Raw genomic sequence first — 19,800 nt, forward strand, 5'->3', positions numbered from 1 at the left:
TCCACTCACAAAGAACAGCTCTGAAGTGTGGAACAAATTGGGAAGTAAAAAAAAAAAAATCCACTGCCTGGATTTATTGGGAATACTTTGGATACCCCCTCAACGTCTGTGTTAATACACACACTAACAGTGACCATGTGGCACTATATATATATATATATATATATATATATATATATATAGAGAGAGAGAGAGAGAGAGAGAGACACACACACACACACACACACACACACACACACACACACACACACACATATATATATATTATCAATAACAATATATATATATATATATATATATATATATATATATAATTTTTTTCTCTCACAATTTTCTGGTAGAAAACCTCATATCTTCATTTTTTAGTCTTTGACATAATTTTAAAATGTTGCTCTTTACATTACGTGTATGTTTCATGATGAACTTACCAAGAGAAATGGCTAAAAATACTTGAAAAAAGTCTGCTTCCATTGACTTCCATTAAAAATAAAATAGATAATTATTGCGAATGACATTATTACAATGACATAAACAGTAATGTATTTCAACATGTTTGTACATTTTTTTACTTAATTTGTTGTGCAAATAAATTTATTTTTAGGTCTTCAGTTTTACTGAATCAAATGGGAGGCCTAAAAGTAATTTATGCAATTGAAACACTTTTATCTTGACAGGCGGACTGTGGCAGGAATATGTAGAAGGGTAATTAAGGTGAGGCAGGTGAAAAGCATAAAGAGCATTTGAGAGACAGTAACATGCTTGAGGGTGAAATAACAAAGAAACTTACATAATTAGCTGTAGTTTGCGTTTGAACTGCGGCAAATGAACACGAACTTGGACTTTAACAAGCTCTGTGTTCTCCTGAGAAACCAAGTCAAGGCCTCATCAGAGGTGGACTGAAGAGAAAGCTGTTAAAGGTCAGGCTGTGGTCACCTTTTCTTGGGGATCGCTGTGTCCCAGTGTTTAAGACTCTACTCTAAATGTTTGTGTATGTTTCCTCTTTCTCTCTCTCTCGGATATTAGAACTGTCGTAGCTGTAAAAGACTGCAAGCAAACATTGTGTTTGTGGTGTGGAAGTTATGTCAATATTTGGACTAGGGTGTGTCTTGAATTATAATGGGCAGTAAAGTGCTTTGATGGCTGATGCTGGTTTCATGCTTATGTGTGATGTAGCTTTGTTGGCTGGTTAAATGAAGTTTTCTTTGTTTATGATAATCATTCCACATGTAAAGTGCTTTGTGGCATTAACTTCATAGTAAATTGTGTAAATAGTAAATGTGGAGTAATTCATTCTTTCTACCAAACTCTTGGTTAATTGGGCAAGATTTACAAACATGCTGTGTTATATTATAATGTTTTTCTCAGTATCTCAGGCGTAGTTGCTAGGTTATGAAAGACCAACTGAATGAACCAACATGCTACAGCGCCACCTTGAGGCAGACACACGCGCAGCTGTGCTTGAAGCAGCTAAATGTTGATCTTTCCCTGAGTTTGTGTTTAAGTGTCTCTTTTCCCCAAACTGACAGCATAACATCCAGGGATCCCCCAGAACTTTGAGACATTCGGGGGGTCCAAGTGGTTGATTAGGGACCACCTAGAACCACCTTTTATTTCGCACTTTCCTCCAAGATACACTGTATATTGCATGTTACACCTATTGTACATGTTGCAGTAGAGAACACAAGTAATTAAACAAGTACTTTAACTGCTTTTTGCAGTAGTGTGCTGGAAGTTCAACTACATTGATATTTATGCAGTGGTTCCAATAGTATTATGGTATTTTTTTGTCTTTTCTGTGCATTTAACTACTCCAATTACAAACAGTGAAGTCCCTGGATACGTCCCCTCTCTGTTCTCATTTGCCAAAAATGCCTTCATAAAGTTCAACATCAGTGTCCCAGCCAGGGCTGCATGTGAGCGGCTTTTCAATGATGTTGAGGACAACAATTTTAGTGGCATAAACTGGATCAAAGTCATTTTATTTATTTTTGTCCCCTGGGAAATCACCTTTCTGATATTTTGTTATTTCATATCAATTGTACATTGTTATTTACATTTTTTTAAAAACTAGTTTTGGGGAAGCTACTTTTGAAAGCATAGCTTTGCAAACTACCAATTACTTCATGCTAGAAGTTGTTGAACCACAGCAAAGCGACCCTAAGGAGACATCTACTTTGGTTGACTTTTTAAAAAAAGAAAAATAAATAAAAAAAGAAATTCACAGTGCACATGTGATCTCAAAATGTAGTCAAATTAAAGCAAAAAAATACCACTCAATTGGAGTTTGTTGCCCTAACGGTGTCTCCACAGTGGGCCTACATTTTAGAGGGGAATCCTTTAATTATTTTTTTATTTTATTTTATTCAACACATGAACAGTCTCTCACAGTTCGTGTCAGTCGTGTGGTTCTGTGTGGCCAACACTGAAACACTGCTCACATGCAACAGCAGCATTGAACTTTATGAAGACTTTGTGCATTCTTGGCAGAGATGAGAATACAGTTGATGCAGTATGGTGGTATTAGGGTGAAAGAAAAAGCGCACAGGGCTGCTCAAAGGCGGTTCAGTTACTGTAGAGAAGCAAATTGGAAAATGAAAGTAAATTAAAAAAAAAACTTGATTGTTTTGTAGTTTCAGTATTAAACTACACAATGCCAAAAGTCATTTAACTACTAGAATCCCTATGCAAATATGAATATACTGTAGTTGAACTACAGCATGCTACTGCGAAATGTAATTTAAACTAATTTAATTACACACAGATCACTACTCCTCGGTAGTGCTTGTGGCTTTGCTGTAGTTCAACTTCTTCCAGTGTGAAGTAGTGTTAGCTTGCAAAGCTATGTTTTCAAAGTAGCTTCCCCAGCCCTGCTGTACAGTATCTAGTAAACACAAGACATGTGCCATACTACAAGGAAAGGGAGTGACTAGACCAGGAGTCGGCAACATGTGGCTCTTTTACTGCCCTGTTGCTTAAAGCAGAGCAAAGCAAGTCTGCATTTGCATTTATAATAGTTTTTTAGCCTTTTTAGTACATTAACACATACTGACTCATTTACAGTCAAGATAGTAAAATGGACATAAAATATTGTGGCTCCCAAGATTTGCAACTTCTGGACTAGACTGTCAACATTGAGCACCAAGTCATACCTCTTTTAAGACCTTCCCCATTATCCCCAGCCCTCTAACGACTGCTTAGTAACCTCTGCTAGCTGCTTTTCAGTGTGTATGTTTATATTTTGGCCAAGAGATGTGCCTGTGTGACTTTTAAAAGACAGCACTTAGTGACGGGCAGAATGGCTTCTACCTGCCACAAATAAACTTCAAGAAACATCAGCTGTGGATTGGTCTGTGTGGTTAACAAACACACTTGTTTGTTGTTGACTTCCATTTGAATCATTTCATTTTTTTGTAATGGGTAATACGAGCTAGTTTGACTAAACAATAGGCAGTGTGACTCCAGAAAGAGACCTGAAAAGCTTATTTTGCTGGTATTAATGCATACCCGGGGCTGAATTTGTACATCTCTGGGATAGCTACGCTCGTGTACTATATTTTTAGCATACTGGAGAAAGATTATGTTGGTCACCTACTGCATACTACTTGCTACTTTTGGGCACTCACTGTACAAACAGTGTGCAGTGGGATATTTTGACATGGCCTTCGAGACACTATGCTGTGCACTTTTGTGTCTTGCGTCTTTTGGCACACCTGATTCAGCTCATTATCTAATTGGGGCTTAGTAAGACATGAAGAGGAGGGAAAACACATGCAGGCCATGGGGTCTGGGACTAGGATTGGGAACCCCTGTGGGCATATTTTTGAAAAACACTTTGCTAATGATACAAGTGAGTAGTATAGATTTAATATGATGGTGTATGTCAGTGCATGATTATAATGCAGTAAGTATTAAATGCTTAATTTCTGGTTTCTGTTGCATTTAATGCATACAACGTTTTAACTATGGGTCACAATGCACCCCAGTAAAAGGGGTGGCTTTGGCTGTGGTAGGTACTCGGTCTTTTGCTAACATTACCTAGAAGTTCCTTTTTTTTAAAAGCCAAATATTGTGTCTATGGTAAGTAAATGGCATGTTTTCTTTTAAAGGGTGATAAATAAACTGGTGAAGTTTAAAGTGTTGCTAAAAAGGCAAAGTTCAGACGAGTAACTTAACCATTTAGCTAAACGGCCAATTCCGAATACTGCTCCATCCTGAACTACAAGCCTGTGAAAATTAAACGTTATGGTTGTTCTCACACCTAGTATTGTGTTAAGTGTGTGAGGCGTAAATGTATGTTGTGACAGTATTCATTAAATAACTAAACAAAAAAATAAACATTCTTGTATTAATTCTATTTCTTCTTCTAATATTTAAAAAAAACTGAAGTAATGCTGTTTCTCAGGCTTTCAGTGTACAAAATATGTGCATGATGTAAGTAGCTGTTCATATTTGCATGTTGCACAATAGTGAAAGGTGCTTAGGCAATCTTATTTTACTGTTTGCTTAAAGGCAAAGTTAGATTTGTTTACACATCCAAAAGAAAATACAGACTTTGCACATCATCCAGTTGGCAGCATGTAACTTTAAAAATCATTTATCACTTGGTCATTGTGAGCTTTATCAAACATCACTTCTCTTATATAAATGCAGTGCAGCTGTACTTTGCACTGAGCTTCTTTGTTCTGAATGAAGAAGAGTGTGTGTATATACACACACACACGCACACTCCATACATTACCCTCATTCAAGACCATCTGTGCTCACAACCGCCTAAACTCTTCATAGAAGACTTGGACAGCAGTGTACTGTCAATGTATGTTTGTAAAGCACTTTAAAAAGCCCTGTGCGAACACCAGGCTTTTGCTAGGTTTTGATGGCTGATCTACTGAGAGGGTTCTCACCCACTTCATCAGTGCATGGTTTGGAGATCTTCAAGCCCATGAATGTGGGCTTCTGACCAGATCTGTACACATTCATTATTGCTGCTTTTCCTTCAATTTTTTGCTTCAGTGTCATGAAGGATCCAAACCAAGTAGACTTTCAGTTCTTTGAACCTGTACTCTGAAAATGCTGCCCTGCATGTGAAATACTCACCATCCACTTAATTAGAAACCCTTGTCCTGTACATCTGCTCACTTGTCAGTGAGGTTCACCTGACTGTTATAATTCAACCTTTATAGTCATACAGTTGGACAGTAGCTCATCTGTCGTGCAGTTTCTCAGCTGCCCTTTGCCCCATTCATTATTGTTCAGTTTCTGATGACAGGATGGCTGCTGACCAGACCTTTTGGTGGCAGACCTTTCGAAGTACAGAAGTGACACTGCCTTGATGAGGTGTGTGTGTGGTTTTGGTCTGAAAGTAACTGCACCAACAGATTTGCACATATGTAGCTACATTTCCATCCAAAGAGGTGTTATACATTTTTTTTTTTTTGGCATAAAATGTTAGGGCTTTGAAATATTTGCAAAGGATAATAAATTACATTTTGTGTAACAGGAAAAATGTTTGTTGATCCCTGAAATGTAGCAAACTACAGCCTTTCTAAAAGGAAAGTGCTGAAACAGCTCCACATCTCCTGTGTAACAGTGCCAAAAGGAAAAGAGAACTGTTAGACCCCTAATTATTACTATTACTGAGACCAAAACTGCGCTACAAAGTCAGCCTGTTGCCACCACTGCTGGTTCAGCCTGTTGAGCTCTCATTACATTAATGTAACACATACATACACACACACACATGCATACATACACACACACACACACACACACACATATACACACACACACATATATATATATATATATATATATATATATATATATATATATATATATATATATATATATATATATATATATATATATATATATATATATATATATATATATATATATATATATATATATATATATATATATATATACACAAACACACATACACACACATTTTCTAAGCCGCTTGTCCCTCAGGGTCGCAGGGGGGTGCTGGAGCCTATCCCAGCGGTCATCAAACTTTTTAAATGTATTTTTTGATGAAACCAAAACTTATGACCTTTTGTTAATTAAACAAACTTTTATTATGTAAAACATTTTTATTGCTAAAAGCTGGAGAAAAACTGAACTGTGCAAACACTGAAAACTTTTTTTTTTTTTTTTTGCATTTATTTCATATTTTTATTTGCACAGAATGTAAACAAACTTGGCTAGTGTCATTCTGCAAACTTATTGTGTAGTTTCTATTTTTTAGTTTCACAAATTGGGGAAAAAATGGAACTTAAAATATAGTTGTCACTTTTGAACAGGCCATATTCAGCAAATAAAGTCACTGTGCACTAAAATGTGCGTGTTCCACAGAAGGGCTAGACGATGACTAACGCGATTGTGCTTATTATGCAGAGACTGTTGTATTTTGTAGTATTTTAGTTCTGGCTTGTTTCTCATACAAAATATGAGAAGAGAAAAGAAAGTCACATGAATAAAGTCTGACTGATTTGGAGACAATAACTCTGAAACCCACCTAATTTTATGTAGTCCTATTGGGCCTGACGTGAACTCTAGCCTCTGAACTCTTCTAGCCCATACTCTTTCAATGTCTGGAGCACAGGCGTTAACGCAAGCAAAGCAAGCTAGCCTCTGAAATGCTATCAGTAGATGGTGGAACCGTTTGATGACGTGTGATGTAAGCGGGGTCTACACCGCTGTGTTGAGGAACAAATGCAGTGAGGATGGCACTGCTAACACAGACTATTTAGAGGTCGGACACAAAACCGTTGATCGCTTTGAACATTGTGCCTTGCCAGAGACCCACCAGGAATACGCTGTGGTTTTAGCTCGTTTGAGATGATCAAACCCCAACATGGAGACATAACATCAATGCATCAACGCCATTGTTTTTACTGTTTGAAATTGTTCATGGACAGATCATTTCACGTAGCATGAATAGAGCATTTTCGTACAGTGCGAGTATATAAATCATAAGCTTTCTCTATGCTCAGTGGACTATTCAGACATGCTGTGTGAGTCACCAACAAACACGGTTTCTGAAATCACATGATGGGTCTGACTTTTTCGAGGACAATTAACTACAGATAAACCTGCCAAACAAAAAACTTCATACGTAAAACTCTACAAATGAGCTCCTCAGATGCATTAGACTTGCATGTGATTCCTGCTGTCACTGAGCTATAGAGACTATTGAGACAGATTGGGGCTCAAAACTACACTTTAGTTATAGTTGTATAGCACTTTTCTGACAAGGAACAAAATCTGCTTTTCTCCACTGCAGCGCTACTTTAGACCCATACTTGGGCTGCAAAGCCAGTTCCAGAAACTTAGGTGGATATTATACCAAACGTACCTCTCACTCTGCCAAATCAGTTTTTCTTTTGCATTGATGTCAAATATGTAAGCAAGATGGAACTGCAAGGTAGGGCTGTTAAATAAAGTAGCCAGTAAGTTCAATTGGTATTTTGTTGGGAGTGAGTGTTAATTCTTTGTCAGTAAATCAAGTAGTCTTTGTTTTAACCTTTTTTTTTTTTTTTTGGATATCTGATTCTTCAGTATTGGCTGATACAGAGTGCAGGCACTAATACCAGGTCTACCTAACTTAACTAGTTTGAGTGCTAATATGCATACAATTCACATTTTAAAATATTTTTTCATTTGGTAAAAGCTGTGCTCTGTCGCAAATGAAACATACTAACCTTGAATGGCAGTTTCTCATTGGATTGTGGTTGGGTTGGTGTGTGGATGTTTTAAGATGCTTAAGAGAACCTTAAACTTTATATTTACTGGAAGCATTTACTGTTACATAATTAGTAATCAGAGTAATAAGAGTAATAAATACTAATGAAACTAATAGCTTTTATGAAGTATTCCAGCCAGGCCAGTATAACTCTTATGATGTTTGAAGATTTCATCTTGAATACTTTTACTGCTGCCTGTTAACTCACTGCACCGTGTTCAATCTACTAGTGCGTCCCAAATAGCTTGTGGTATTGCTCATAGATATTGGTATTTCTCTTAATAGATACCAATATTGCGTTTAAGTGCTGCTATGGGAGCCGCTATGGTAGAGATGCAACCCTGGTCATTGTTCTTCCTCAATGGAACTTGCATACGCTGGATCGAAATGTAATTTTTCAGGCCCCATGGTGCTCGTTACACAAGATTACATATGGAGATGTACAACAGTGTCCAGACTATTGCATAGAGCAATAAAAATCCATGTCAAATACACATGATGCTAACAGCAAAACTGTATACAGGATCTATAATTCGCATTTAAAGATTAAGATTGAATAGATTTAAATTGCAGGCATGCAGTGATAGTTAAGGGGTGTGTGAACAGTCTACATCAGCGCGCTCAGTAGTCCGACTGCCTCGAGGAAGAAGCTGTTGCAGGGTCTTGTGGTGGTGGAGCAGCTGCTCTGGTACCTTCTGCCAGATGGCTTACCACTTTCTCAAGTGAAAATCATAAGTACATGTTTTCAGTACACTCTTAAAAATAAAGGTGCCCAAAAAGGTTTATTTGGAGCAATGCTGTAGGAGAATCTCTTTTGGTTCCTTAAGGTGCTCCGGTGGATGGAGAATGAATGGGAGTATGAAGGAAAAAAAAGAATTCTATAACCATATATACAAGTGGACATTTAGGTTCATAAATGGTTCTTGACATCATTGAGAGGCTATCTTGGATAAAGCACAAAAACTCCGTACAGCTTACTCAGTTAAGACATTTTCAGCTGCTTATGGTTTTAGACGAGCACACACTGTCTGCGGCACAGGAGCGTGATCCAGGAATTTGAATAGAGCATCCATGTGTGCGTGTGCTGTGCCTGGATCTGAAAACACTTCAAGTTTTAAATACAGTCACCTGAGTTCTGTTTTACAAAGCAGGATTTCTTGCACAATGACACCTTTTGCTGCATGCCTGACCTGCTCCAGGACAGTTTAAATTCAGGATTTTGGATAACAAACAGCTCTTGGACCTGTTAGAAGCTCGGCCAAGGACTGATGAGTGTGGACCCCTTAGGTCACGTTTTTCTTTGTGGTGTTTGTGGCATCAGTCATGTGAAGTCTATTGCTTTATAACAAAGAAAGCAAATCGTGCTACTAATATTAAGAATAAATCAATTACTCCAGAAAGCTGCACTGACAGCATTGCTTTTACTGTTATAAATGCTTTTAGTTTCTAAATATTTATGAAGTGTTTTTTTTTGTTTTTTTTTTGGAAGAAAGCTGCCTGACTCCTTGTTTCACATGAATGGCTGTTCATCATAAACACGCGTTAAACTATATGCACTTCATGGTTAGATGATAAAAAGCTTCCTTGTTTCTGTTCCCAGCAAAGTAGTTTGGAGTCCTTGAAAGGCTGTGCAGTTTCTTACTGTTAAAGTCTGGTGTGTGTGTTTTTTTTTTTTTTTTTTTTTTTTTTTTTGTTTTGTCCTTTTTGAACATGGCTTATTATTTCTTAGGTGTGAACCCATAGAGACAGTAAACATTAGATTTACTGCCTTTGAACTGTAAAACTTTAATTATTTCTCTGATAATCCATACTAATTCCTTCACGCAGAATCAGAAATGTGTATTTACTTTGTCTGCCTGTTTAACTGTGAAAGTCTCTCTCACAGTTAGACAGCGTCTCTAATGTACACTGCTCAAAAATATAAAGGGAACACTCAAATAACACATCCTAGATCTGAATGAATGAAATTCTCATTGAATGTGTGCTGACTACAAAATCACACAAAAATCATCAATGGAAATCAAATTTATTAACCAATGGAGGCCTGGATTTGGAGTCACACACAACTAAAGTGGAAAAACTACAGACTGATCCAACTTTGATGTAATGTCCTTAAAACAAGTCAAAATGAGGCTCAGTATTGTGTGTGGCCTCCACGTGCCTGTATGACCTTCCTACAATGCCTGGGCATGCTCCTGATGAGGTGGCGGTTGGTCTCCTGAGGGATCTCCTCCTAGACCTGGACTAAAGCATCCGCCAACTCTTGGATAGTCTGTGGTGCAACGTGGTGTTGGTGGATGGAGCGAGACATGATGTCCCAGATGTGCTCAATCGGATTCAGGTCTGGGGAACGGGCGGGCCAGTCCATAGCTTCAATGCCTTCATCTTGCAGGAACTGCTGACACACTCCAGCCACATGAGGTCTAGCATTGTCCTGCATTAGGAGGAACCCAGGCCCAACCGCACCAGCATATGGTCTCACAAGGGGTCTGAGGATCTCATCTTGATACCTAATGGCAGTCAGGCTACCTCTGGTGAGCACATGGAGGGCTGTGTGGCCCTCCAAAGAAATGCCACCACACACCATTACTGACCCACTGCCAAACCGGTCGTGCTGAAGGATGTTGCAGGCAGCAGATCGCTCTCCACGGCGTCTCCAGACTCTGTCACATCTGTCACGTGCTCAGTGTGAACATGCTTTCATCTGTGAAGAGCACAGGGCGCAGGTGGTGAATTTGCCAATCCTGGTGTTCTCTGGCAAATGCCAAGCGTCCTGCACGGTGTTGGGCTGTGAGCACAACCTCCATCTGTGGACGTTGGGCCCTCATACCATCCTCATTGAGTCGGTTTCTAACCGTTTGTGCAGACACATGCACATTTGTGGCCTGCTGGAGGTCATTTTGCAGGGCTCTGGCAGTGCTCCTCCTGTTCCTCCTTGCACAAAGGCGGAGGTAGCGGTCCTGCTGCTGGGTTGTTGCCCTCCTACGGCCTCCTCCACGTCTCCTGGTAGCACCTCCAGCCTCTGGACACTGCGCTCACAGACACAGCAAACCTTCTTGCCACAGCTCGCATTGATGTGCCATCCTGGGTGAGCTGCACTACCTGAGCCACTTGTGTGGGTTGTAGAGTCCGTCTCATGCTACCACGAGTTTGAAAGCACCACCAACATTCAAAAGTGACCAAAACATCAGCCAGAAAGCAGAAAGGTACTGAGAAGTGGTCTGTGGTCCCCACCTGCAGAACCACTCCTTTATTGAGTGTGTCTTGCTAATTGCCAATAATTCCCACCTGTTGTCTATTCCATTTGCACAACAGCTGTGAAATTGATTGTCAATCAGTGTTGCTTCCTAAATGGACAGTTTGATTTCACAGAAGTTTGATTTACTTGGAGTTATATTGTGTTGTTTAAGTGTTCCCTTTATTTTTTTGAGCAGTGTAATATCACCTGCAAGGTGAAATGAAGGAGTAAATTTATGATGACCTGAATATTACAGTGCAAAAATGTTTAATGTTAATTTTAGGTCAATAAATCTTTGTAAAAACTAATCTGAGCATGACTAACGTTGGCCAGAATTTCAGTGGCTTAAATTAGGTTAGGTTTTCTGTATCACAGCTTTATATGGTCGTTTACCTCGAACTGTGACAACACTATTTTTAATGTTTAATGTCTAATGTTTTAACTTTTAAACTGTGTAGGTTGACACTTAACTAAACTGGTTCACTGACGCATTTGCAAAAAAATGTAGACGAGCTTTTAAGTTTTATATTTTTTTTTTTATTCTAAAACAAAGTGAAAAGATAGTAGAAAGGACACTACCTGTTTAGCTATGTTATGTTATCTAGTCTAACTGCTTTTACGCTGTCTCAGGGTGGAGGAGGAGATTTCGGCAGGTTTGGGGAGGCATATACACCTATCAGGCATAACTTTGTGACCACCTCCTTGTTTCTGTGCTCATTGTCCATTTTATCAGCTCTGCTTACTATATATGTGCACTTTTTAGTTCTACAATTACTGTAGTCCATCTGTTTCTCTGCATACTTTGTTAGCCCCCTTTTACGCTGTTCATCAGTGGTCATGAACCCTCACAGATTACTATTTGTGTAGTGGGTCATTCTCAGCACTGCAGTAATACTGATGGTGGTGGTTCGTGTTGCATTGGTCTGAGTGGATCAGACACAGCAGTGCTGCTGGAGGTTTTAAACACCTCAGAGTCACTTCTGGACTGAGAATAGTCCACCAACCAAAAATATCCAGCCAACAGCGTCCTGTGGGCAGCGTCCTGTGACCATTGATGAAGGACTGGAGGATGACCAACACAAACTTTAGCAGCAGATGAGCTATCGTCTCGGACTTTACATCTACAATGTGCGCTGACAAGGTAGGAGTGTCTAGAGTGGACAGTGTTTAAAAAGCACTGCTATGTCTGGTGCACTCAGACCAGCACTACACACATCAACACCACCACCACCACCACGTCGGTGTTACTGCAGTGCTGAGAATGATCCACCACCCAGGTAGTACCTGCTCTGTGAGGGTCCATGGGGGTCTTGACTACTGAACAACAGGGTAAAAGAAGGCTAAGAAAGTATGCAGAGAAACATGTACTCAAGAACTTTCCACCAGCATATAAGGGTCTGTGGCTGTTGAATTATCAGTGAACAAAATGTTAATAAACATGTGACATTACGCACAGTTTAACAAAGTTACAATGCAAAAGAAGCTCAGTAAATGTGTAACCACAAATAATGGCTGTTATGCTGAAGCCACAGGCCACACAAATAACTCACTAGTTCAAACTGAATCCCATCTACAAAGCTTAAACTACCTCATTTACACTAACAAGGATCATACATTCCTTAACAACTGTTAGTAAAAGATGCTCATTCATGCACAAAAGCAGCAGCTGATTAAGCAACCAGTAAATAGCGCTGTGCACCACTTCTCCTGAACACACCGAGTGCAGAAGGGACCAGAGTGAAACTGGGCTGGAGCTTTTCCTGTAGCTCAAATTTGTGTACAGATAAATACAGAATCAGTCCCTTGCTGTCAAAATATCTTTACCATGTTCTGGATGTTGTAAAATTGTTCCTTCAGATGATGAGATTTTCTGTTTTTTTATTTTCATTTGAAATGTGACCAACATCCAGCCACTTGATTAAAAGGGATAACATCAGAATGGTTTGCACTGCTTGTTATCTGCTCTTACTTGTGGCATACGTGTATAGTGGTTATGCCACAAATCATGCCCATAGGAAAAATTTCAACCAGATGAAATGTTCAGCCAACTAGTATGTTGCTGTATAGATATTTGAGCCTTATAGGTCAGGCCTGGTCAGGTCAGCTCTCAAAGGATTGACACATTGGATGTAAAGCCAGGTGTAAACACCCATAGGAAACATTGGTCAAGTTCTTATTACAAGCCTCATTGCTCAATTCCAAACCCCCCTTTTCGGAATCTTTCTAACATGACGTACATTTGTGTAGATATGGGGCTCAAGTCTATCACTAATGTTTAGCAAACCTGCATCCAGAAACAACCCTCATGTGAACATCATAATGATGTATGCTACGTGAATGAATCATGTGCATCAAGTAACAGGTCTTCGCTGCAAAAATAATTAGCTTAGAGTAGCTCTTAGCTGTTCACCATTAGAGCAAGCTGAGGGTAAAAAAGGGTCAGATGCTTTTGCTTTTGCAGCGTTTACTGCCACTGATGCCAGGCCTCATTTAATGCTGACTGGTGCATGTGCAGTGAGAACCATGAATTCCGATCTGAGCGTTCTCGTTAAAGTCTCATGGCCATGAAATGTGTGATCTAATGACACATTTTATAGTGGCTCAGGTCAGATTTGAAATGATCAGGTTCATGTGTTCACACAGCTCTAAAAACATCAGATTTGTGTCACATTAAGGCAAAAAAAATGGAATTGTCCAGCTTCAGCCTGGGAATGTGAATGTGTCCATTGCGACTGGTTTACGATAAGATCACTCAAATCACATTGTTTATACTATGAAAACCAAAAAACCGTACCTGCACAGAACCTTTATTTCCAACAGACAATGTAAATGTTCCCTCAAAGGTACAAGTGGTTTTGAGGTCCAATTGTGTCTTAAGAAGGATTTTACCAGGTTAAATGTACATATTTTTACCTTTTCATAACTTCATTTTTTTAATACCAAACATTGAGTAGAACAATAAGTAGAACTGAATCTCATCTAGTCACACTGGGAACACATTTTAGTAACTGCACATAAAATCTGATCTGACAAAAGTATATCCAGAGACCATCCAGGTAGTAGAATACATGTTGATGGATGGTATAAATGGGCTCCAAGTTGCTGGTACAGGTTAGATTTCAGGCTGCTATTTGGTACCCATTCAGACTTCTAGTGTGAACAAGTATCAAGTTTTCCAAACCAGGCCAGTCTAATGGAGGTGTGTGAGCGTGCCCGTCTGTGTGTTCAGGCGTCAGCCCAAATAGAGGTGTGATGGTTGCTGAACATTTGGTCTGGAATGCTTCCCTGTACCCCCGGCTTGGACATAATCACGGTTTAATTGGATGGTGTCGGCCCTGTGGGCCACTTCAGCTCCCTAGTCAGTCCTCTATTGCTCTCCTCCTCCTCTGACCTCCATCCCTCCTCTATCCTCCACTCATCCCTTTCTTCTCCCTTCTCTCCTCTCTCATCCCTCCTTCTGTCCTGAGCCGTGGCGGGTGCAGATGGGTGGATTACGGAAGAGGGATGTGTAATGCACTCTGTCATCCAGTCAATATCAAGCAAATCGTGCACGTACACACAGCCCACAAGTGTCCACTAGGAGAAATCAATGGGGAAATGTTGTACTGTCACATGAATAATCTCTAGATCGAGCTCTAAATAAGAAACCCATTCTCTCTGGAGTTTGAATCTATTGGTATATAGTATAGTAACATCATTTATTCCACAGCAATATGGAATGCAGGTCGCAACGGTGTACTCATTAAATTCCCCTTGACTTTTTATTTTCATGTCAAACTATTAAGCAAAGGCTGCTGCAAAACGTACTTCAGAAATTGTTCCATGGCGCATCTGTGAGTTGATGGCTGTTGGAGTCATGGCGTAACATGATGTAACTGCCATGGCTTGTTGAGCTGTTCTATTTAAAGGGTTTTTCATATTATTATGATTCTGATTTTTGCTCAGATTTGATCTTTCTGGCTTGACTGTTGAAATTCATGTTAATTGGCACTCCATGTTGACGGTAATGTGCAACAACTTAACCAGGAAATCCAATATTTGCCTAATGTGGCCAAATATCCTATATTTAGAACCACATACAGTATGTTTGGCTGTGTTCACATGACCAAGTTGAAGTAAAACTTTGTTTGTTCTCTAAATGTTACAAGTGTTACTCTTTAAAACCCAATGATATATGTAGCACATAGAAAGTCAAGGGGAGCCAAATAGTCCATTTTAGTACGTCACTTTTTAAAGAAATAGCCAGTCACAGTTAAGTTTCACTATTCCTGTACTTGACCAAGACAGCCAGTTGTATTTATTTATTTATTTATTTATTTATTTATTTATTTAAATGATGAACAGCTAATGGAAAAACATTTTACTGTTTGTAAACCTGTATAGGGACCAATGGAAACTGTCAAACAGAGCACTGTAGGTGTGGTTGAGAATCTTTAGCAAAGGGATCCACCTGTTGCATAGTAGCATGACTAAATTCTTTGACATTGTTCAGAGTTTGCGTCGCTTCTTGTGTTCATGCTCTCATTCACAACTGAAGTCAGTCAGCTAGTGGAGGGAACACTTGTAGCACACGTGCACAAGGAAAGGCATGGATAATCTATATGGAGGACATTTGTTTTAATCATTGTGAAGTCAGTGCGGTTGCAAGCCTCACTGCTCAGCTGTATGTATTTATTTATTTATTTATTTATTTATGCTCAGATCATCTTTCCAACTTGATGGTTCTCATTCATGTAGGTAAGTGACACTCAAATCGATCATTACCTTGAACAAATCTGTGGCCTGAAATGACCAGCATGCATACGTTCTGATCAGTAATGCCAAATATATGAATGTTCATAATGAACATCAAACTAAGCAGCTGAACAAGACTTTGTCGTAAAGATGGTTTGTACTTTAGATGAATGTTCTTTAGATAAACGTGAGAAGGGGTCAGGTACTTTGATCTTCCTGGTTAGATGCGGCTGCCATGTTAATACCAAGTAATGGTGCATGTGCAGTAGAAAGAAAAATGTTCACATTTAAAATCCGAAACCACATATGAAAGTGGTTTAGATCTGAATTAAACGATTAGATTTGTGTCCACACAGCTTTGAAAACATCAGATCTGTCACATTAACCCTTTTAGACATTCACAGAATTCTCCAGCACTCTTTTGTGAATTACTAGACACATTTAAAAAAAAAAGTGATCATTTAAAAACCGGAAAAAAAGTGACATCATTTAATAACTAGTGATTATGATAAATCACCACAGCTATTTTCACAAAGCCTCCCTGTTACATTGATTGTAAGATATATAAAAAACTTTATTGTCCATGAAATTTGCATGAAATGGAAATTTGTCTTGGCAATCTGGACATGCATAGACACTTTTTTTTTTTTTTTTTTTTTTTTTTAAACTTGAGCTAAAGGCAAGAGTGAATGGCAGAACCAATGTTTACACACAGAGAAATGAACAAAATGAACTGTTTATCTCTAACATTACTTGTGACTGCTGAACAACCAGTTTAAGGTAGGTGACATCCTCAGTCTCTTTGGTCAGTGTAGCTGAGGGACTGAGTGAAAGTGGAAAACATGGTGATATTAGGCTAGCTAACCAGTTTGGTTGATTTACAAAGGCTATGAAACGCATGGTGCATTCTTCGCCTACCAAAGTTTTCTCACTCATGGTGGTGCATGCAACTTGGCTACATACTAAACCTGGAAAAATAACTGTTGGTGTTGAAGACTTGCATCTTGAACTTACTTCCATATGATTCCTGCTGCTGAGCTTACATGCTGTTGGACTGACAAACAGAAACGGAGCCCTTTTAATGCTGTAAACCTCTGCCTCGGTGGGGTGGGGGGGGTGGTCATTGTAGAAGGGATTTAGAAAATTTGGATTAAAAACTTATTATTTAATGATCTAACATGTAATTTGTTAATTTGTGTTTTATGTCAGAATTCAGTTAAACTGTATTTTACTGTAAGAGCCATGGACGGTCAAGATTTAAGAGTAGTTGACAGATGCCGCTGTGAGGTTGTCTAGAGGTTTAAGATTTAAACTCGGGTTTAAGCCACTTTAACACGGTAATGAGAATTTAAAATGTAATGCTGTAACACATTTCGGTGTTGTCCTGAGCACTGTCGCTTACAAACGCAACCATTAAGGCATAAAACCTGAGCAAAAACCTAAGTTCACATAGCTCTGGTAAACGTCTGAAATGTGTCATTTGGGTGAAAAAATTAGATCTGTGGCAGCTCTAATGTAAACATGGCTGATTCCTAACTGCACGATGAGTCAACAGAATGGTAATTATGCAAGTGCTGCCATGTTCAAAGTCACCTCCTTCATTATTAAAGGAGGAGGAGGTGAAGGAGCATTCTTCTTTTTCACAGCTGCCGTGCTCTGGCCGCTCCCTCTGTTTCTGGCGCTGCGTGACGAATCACTGAAGGCATTAGGCACGGCACACCTGCAACACGCGCCAAACGGCGCCTTACCCTCCGAGACATCCACCATTATTTGTTAGCAGCAACTCGTTCACATTGTTTTGATTAAGAGGCCCCATCAGTCATCATAACGAATGAGTGTGGATACAGCGCGATAATGACTAACGATAATAACGTGTCCCCTTCGGGAGATGGTGCTGACCAGTCCTTCTCAGTCAAGGTCGCGTTAACAACAGAATGCTGATTCACGCTCCGTTTGACTGACAGGCATCACCCCTGTGGCTCAGGTTCTGGCTGTTCTCCTCCACTGGAGCCACTCATTATGCGCAAGCGTCCGTATTTGCATGTCCATCTGAATGGGCCCTGCTATTTGCATGCACATATTGAAATTGGGGTTGTTTTCCATTGGCTTCAGGGGAAATGGGACATGACCCAAAACCCTTGACCGAGGACACACATCTCTTAAGGAGGACCATGTGTCATAGTGCGTATGACTAAACCACGTAAGAGGACAGATATGGTAAATAAAGCTGCCTTATTATAGATAAATTGATGTGCTGGACTTAAACGGGTCAAAAGAGTTGGGTAAAATGAAGTGAATGACCCACAGTAACCACCTGCCTTGAATGAAAATATATAATACTTTTAAAAGGAGAGTTTGGCCAACAAATCTAATATACACAATTGTCTATTCTCCAGATGTAATCAAGCTGTTCAGACATGAAATGCCAGGTGAAGTCCCAAAACTTCTCGTGGTTAAGCGTGGGTAGGAACAAATGGAGTGTGAAATTTTTAAAACACTTTTGAAGGTGAAGCTGGAAGTAAGAGTCAACGGCACACTATTTAACATTTGTCCACAGACAAGCCCATCAGTAGCCTATAACTTATGGATGTTTGGTGCAGTCCAGAAGCAAAAGTTTACCTAGTTAAAAGGTCATGCCTGGCCCTGCAAGACGTTTTGTATTGGAACGGTGAGGCTATTGTCACTAAAGTAAAGCTTTATGCAGACCTCTGTCCTTATATCGCAAGATTTTGTCACACACAACCTCACAACCTCTCTGATTAGGTTTAAGATGGATGCTCTTCATTTTGTCATATTTGTCTGTAGTAGAATTTCATAAAGTGTCAAAGCGCATAGGCCAGTGAATTTAAAATTGGTTAAATTTGCTTGAGGCAGAAGTGTTGTGATTCCAGGCTGGTAATCAGAATAATCATGCGCCAGTGTTCAATAATAAAGTGTATTGCATTAGTAAACACAATATTACTTTAAACACTTTGAAATACAGCACCTGCATGAAATTTAATGAAACAAGTTGCAGTTTCAAAGATTATTTTATGTTTTTAGATATGCAGAGAAGCTGTGGCTTCACAATTTATGCACAAGAAGCTCGGTCTTCTTTGCTACATTGTGATTCCATGCTTTGTGATGTATGTGCAGCTGTTTTAGTGTGCCTTGGAGGTCTGAGTACTCTCATAGCTTACTGAAAAAAGGCCATCATCGGTGATGGACAAGTAACCCAATGGTGATGTGTAAAAGGCTTAAATCTCTGTTTTGGTAGAGGACTAATTTACTGTTGGACAACTTGAAAAACTTGTTGATGTCTCGTTTTAGCATGCAGGTGTATACGGTCAGTTTGTCAGAGGGACAGGGGTGCCGACAAATGAATAACGATGGGCTTTAAAACTTGCCTCAAAGTACAGAGCTGAAATGACCGGACGTTAGCATAGAGTGGCTCTAACCTGGAGAGAAAGTTCCACTGATCCTTCCTACAGCCGGTGTTTGCAGAAAAAGATAATAAATAAAATATACCACATAATGTTTTTTACTTTTACTCTCCAAACACTGAGTGACAATGGGATCTTGGAGGCTATGGTGGAGTAAACTCTCCACTGTCTGCTTCGTGTGATTTACTAAGTAAAATCTACAGTATTCTCTGTACAGCTTTAGCGCCCCAGTGGTTTGTTCAGTTCTAAAAGATGCGGCTGTAACGATGGGAAAGTGTTTGGTCTTGTTTTGAATGTGGAAAGCACATAAGCATAGTTTTGGAAACCACATGCAGTCTGAAGTTTTTCCAGCAATTATCAAAAGATATTGGGGTCCTCAGCTTTTATTATTTAATGTTTTTTACCCCCTCTCACTCACGCTGAAGGTACAAGGAGTGATTCAGTCTGTACTGCTTTTTGAATGAGGAGCAATGGAGAGAAGTCAGTCGGTAGAGAGAATATTTACATAAAGGGATGGCAACAAACGGGTTGTGTAAATGCAAGGGATGAAGAGATGTTGTTGGGAAATTGGCAGTTAAAGTGGAATTATGACTGTTTTGGGAACATAAACCTACACAAGTGGATGCTTTTGGGGGAGGGGAACTATATAAAAAATTGTTTTA

General features: G+C 39.4%; 1 long non-coding RNA gene across 1 annotated transcript in view; it reads left to right on the top strand.

Annotated features, from left to right (window-relative positions):
• The first annotated feature begins 754 nt into the window (after nt 1–754).
• Nucleotides 755–19,800, top strand: part of LOC108439826 — a 58,094-nt gene continuing 39,048 nt past the window's right edge. Inside the window, exon 1 of the long non-coding RNA XR_001858786.2 lies at nt 755–917. This is a non-coding gene — a long non-coding RNA (uncharacterized LOC108439826). The remainder of the gene's footprint in view (nt 918–19,800) is intronic.

The sequence above is a fragment of the Pygocentrus nattereri genome, chromosome 15, assembly GCF_015220715.1.
Source record: "Pygocentrus nattereri isolate fPygNat1 chromosome 15, fPygNat1.pri, whole genome shotgun sequence".
In the NCBI taxonomy this organism is placed as follows: Eukaryota; Metazoa; Chordata; class Actinopteri; order Characiformes; family Serrasalmidae; genus Pygocentrus; species Pygocentrus nattereri.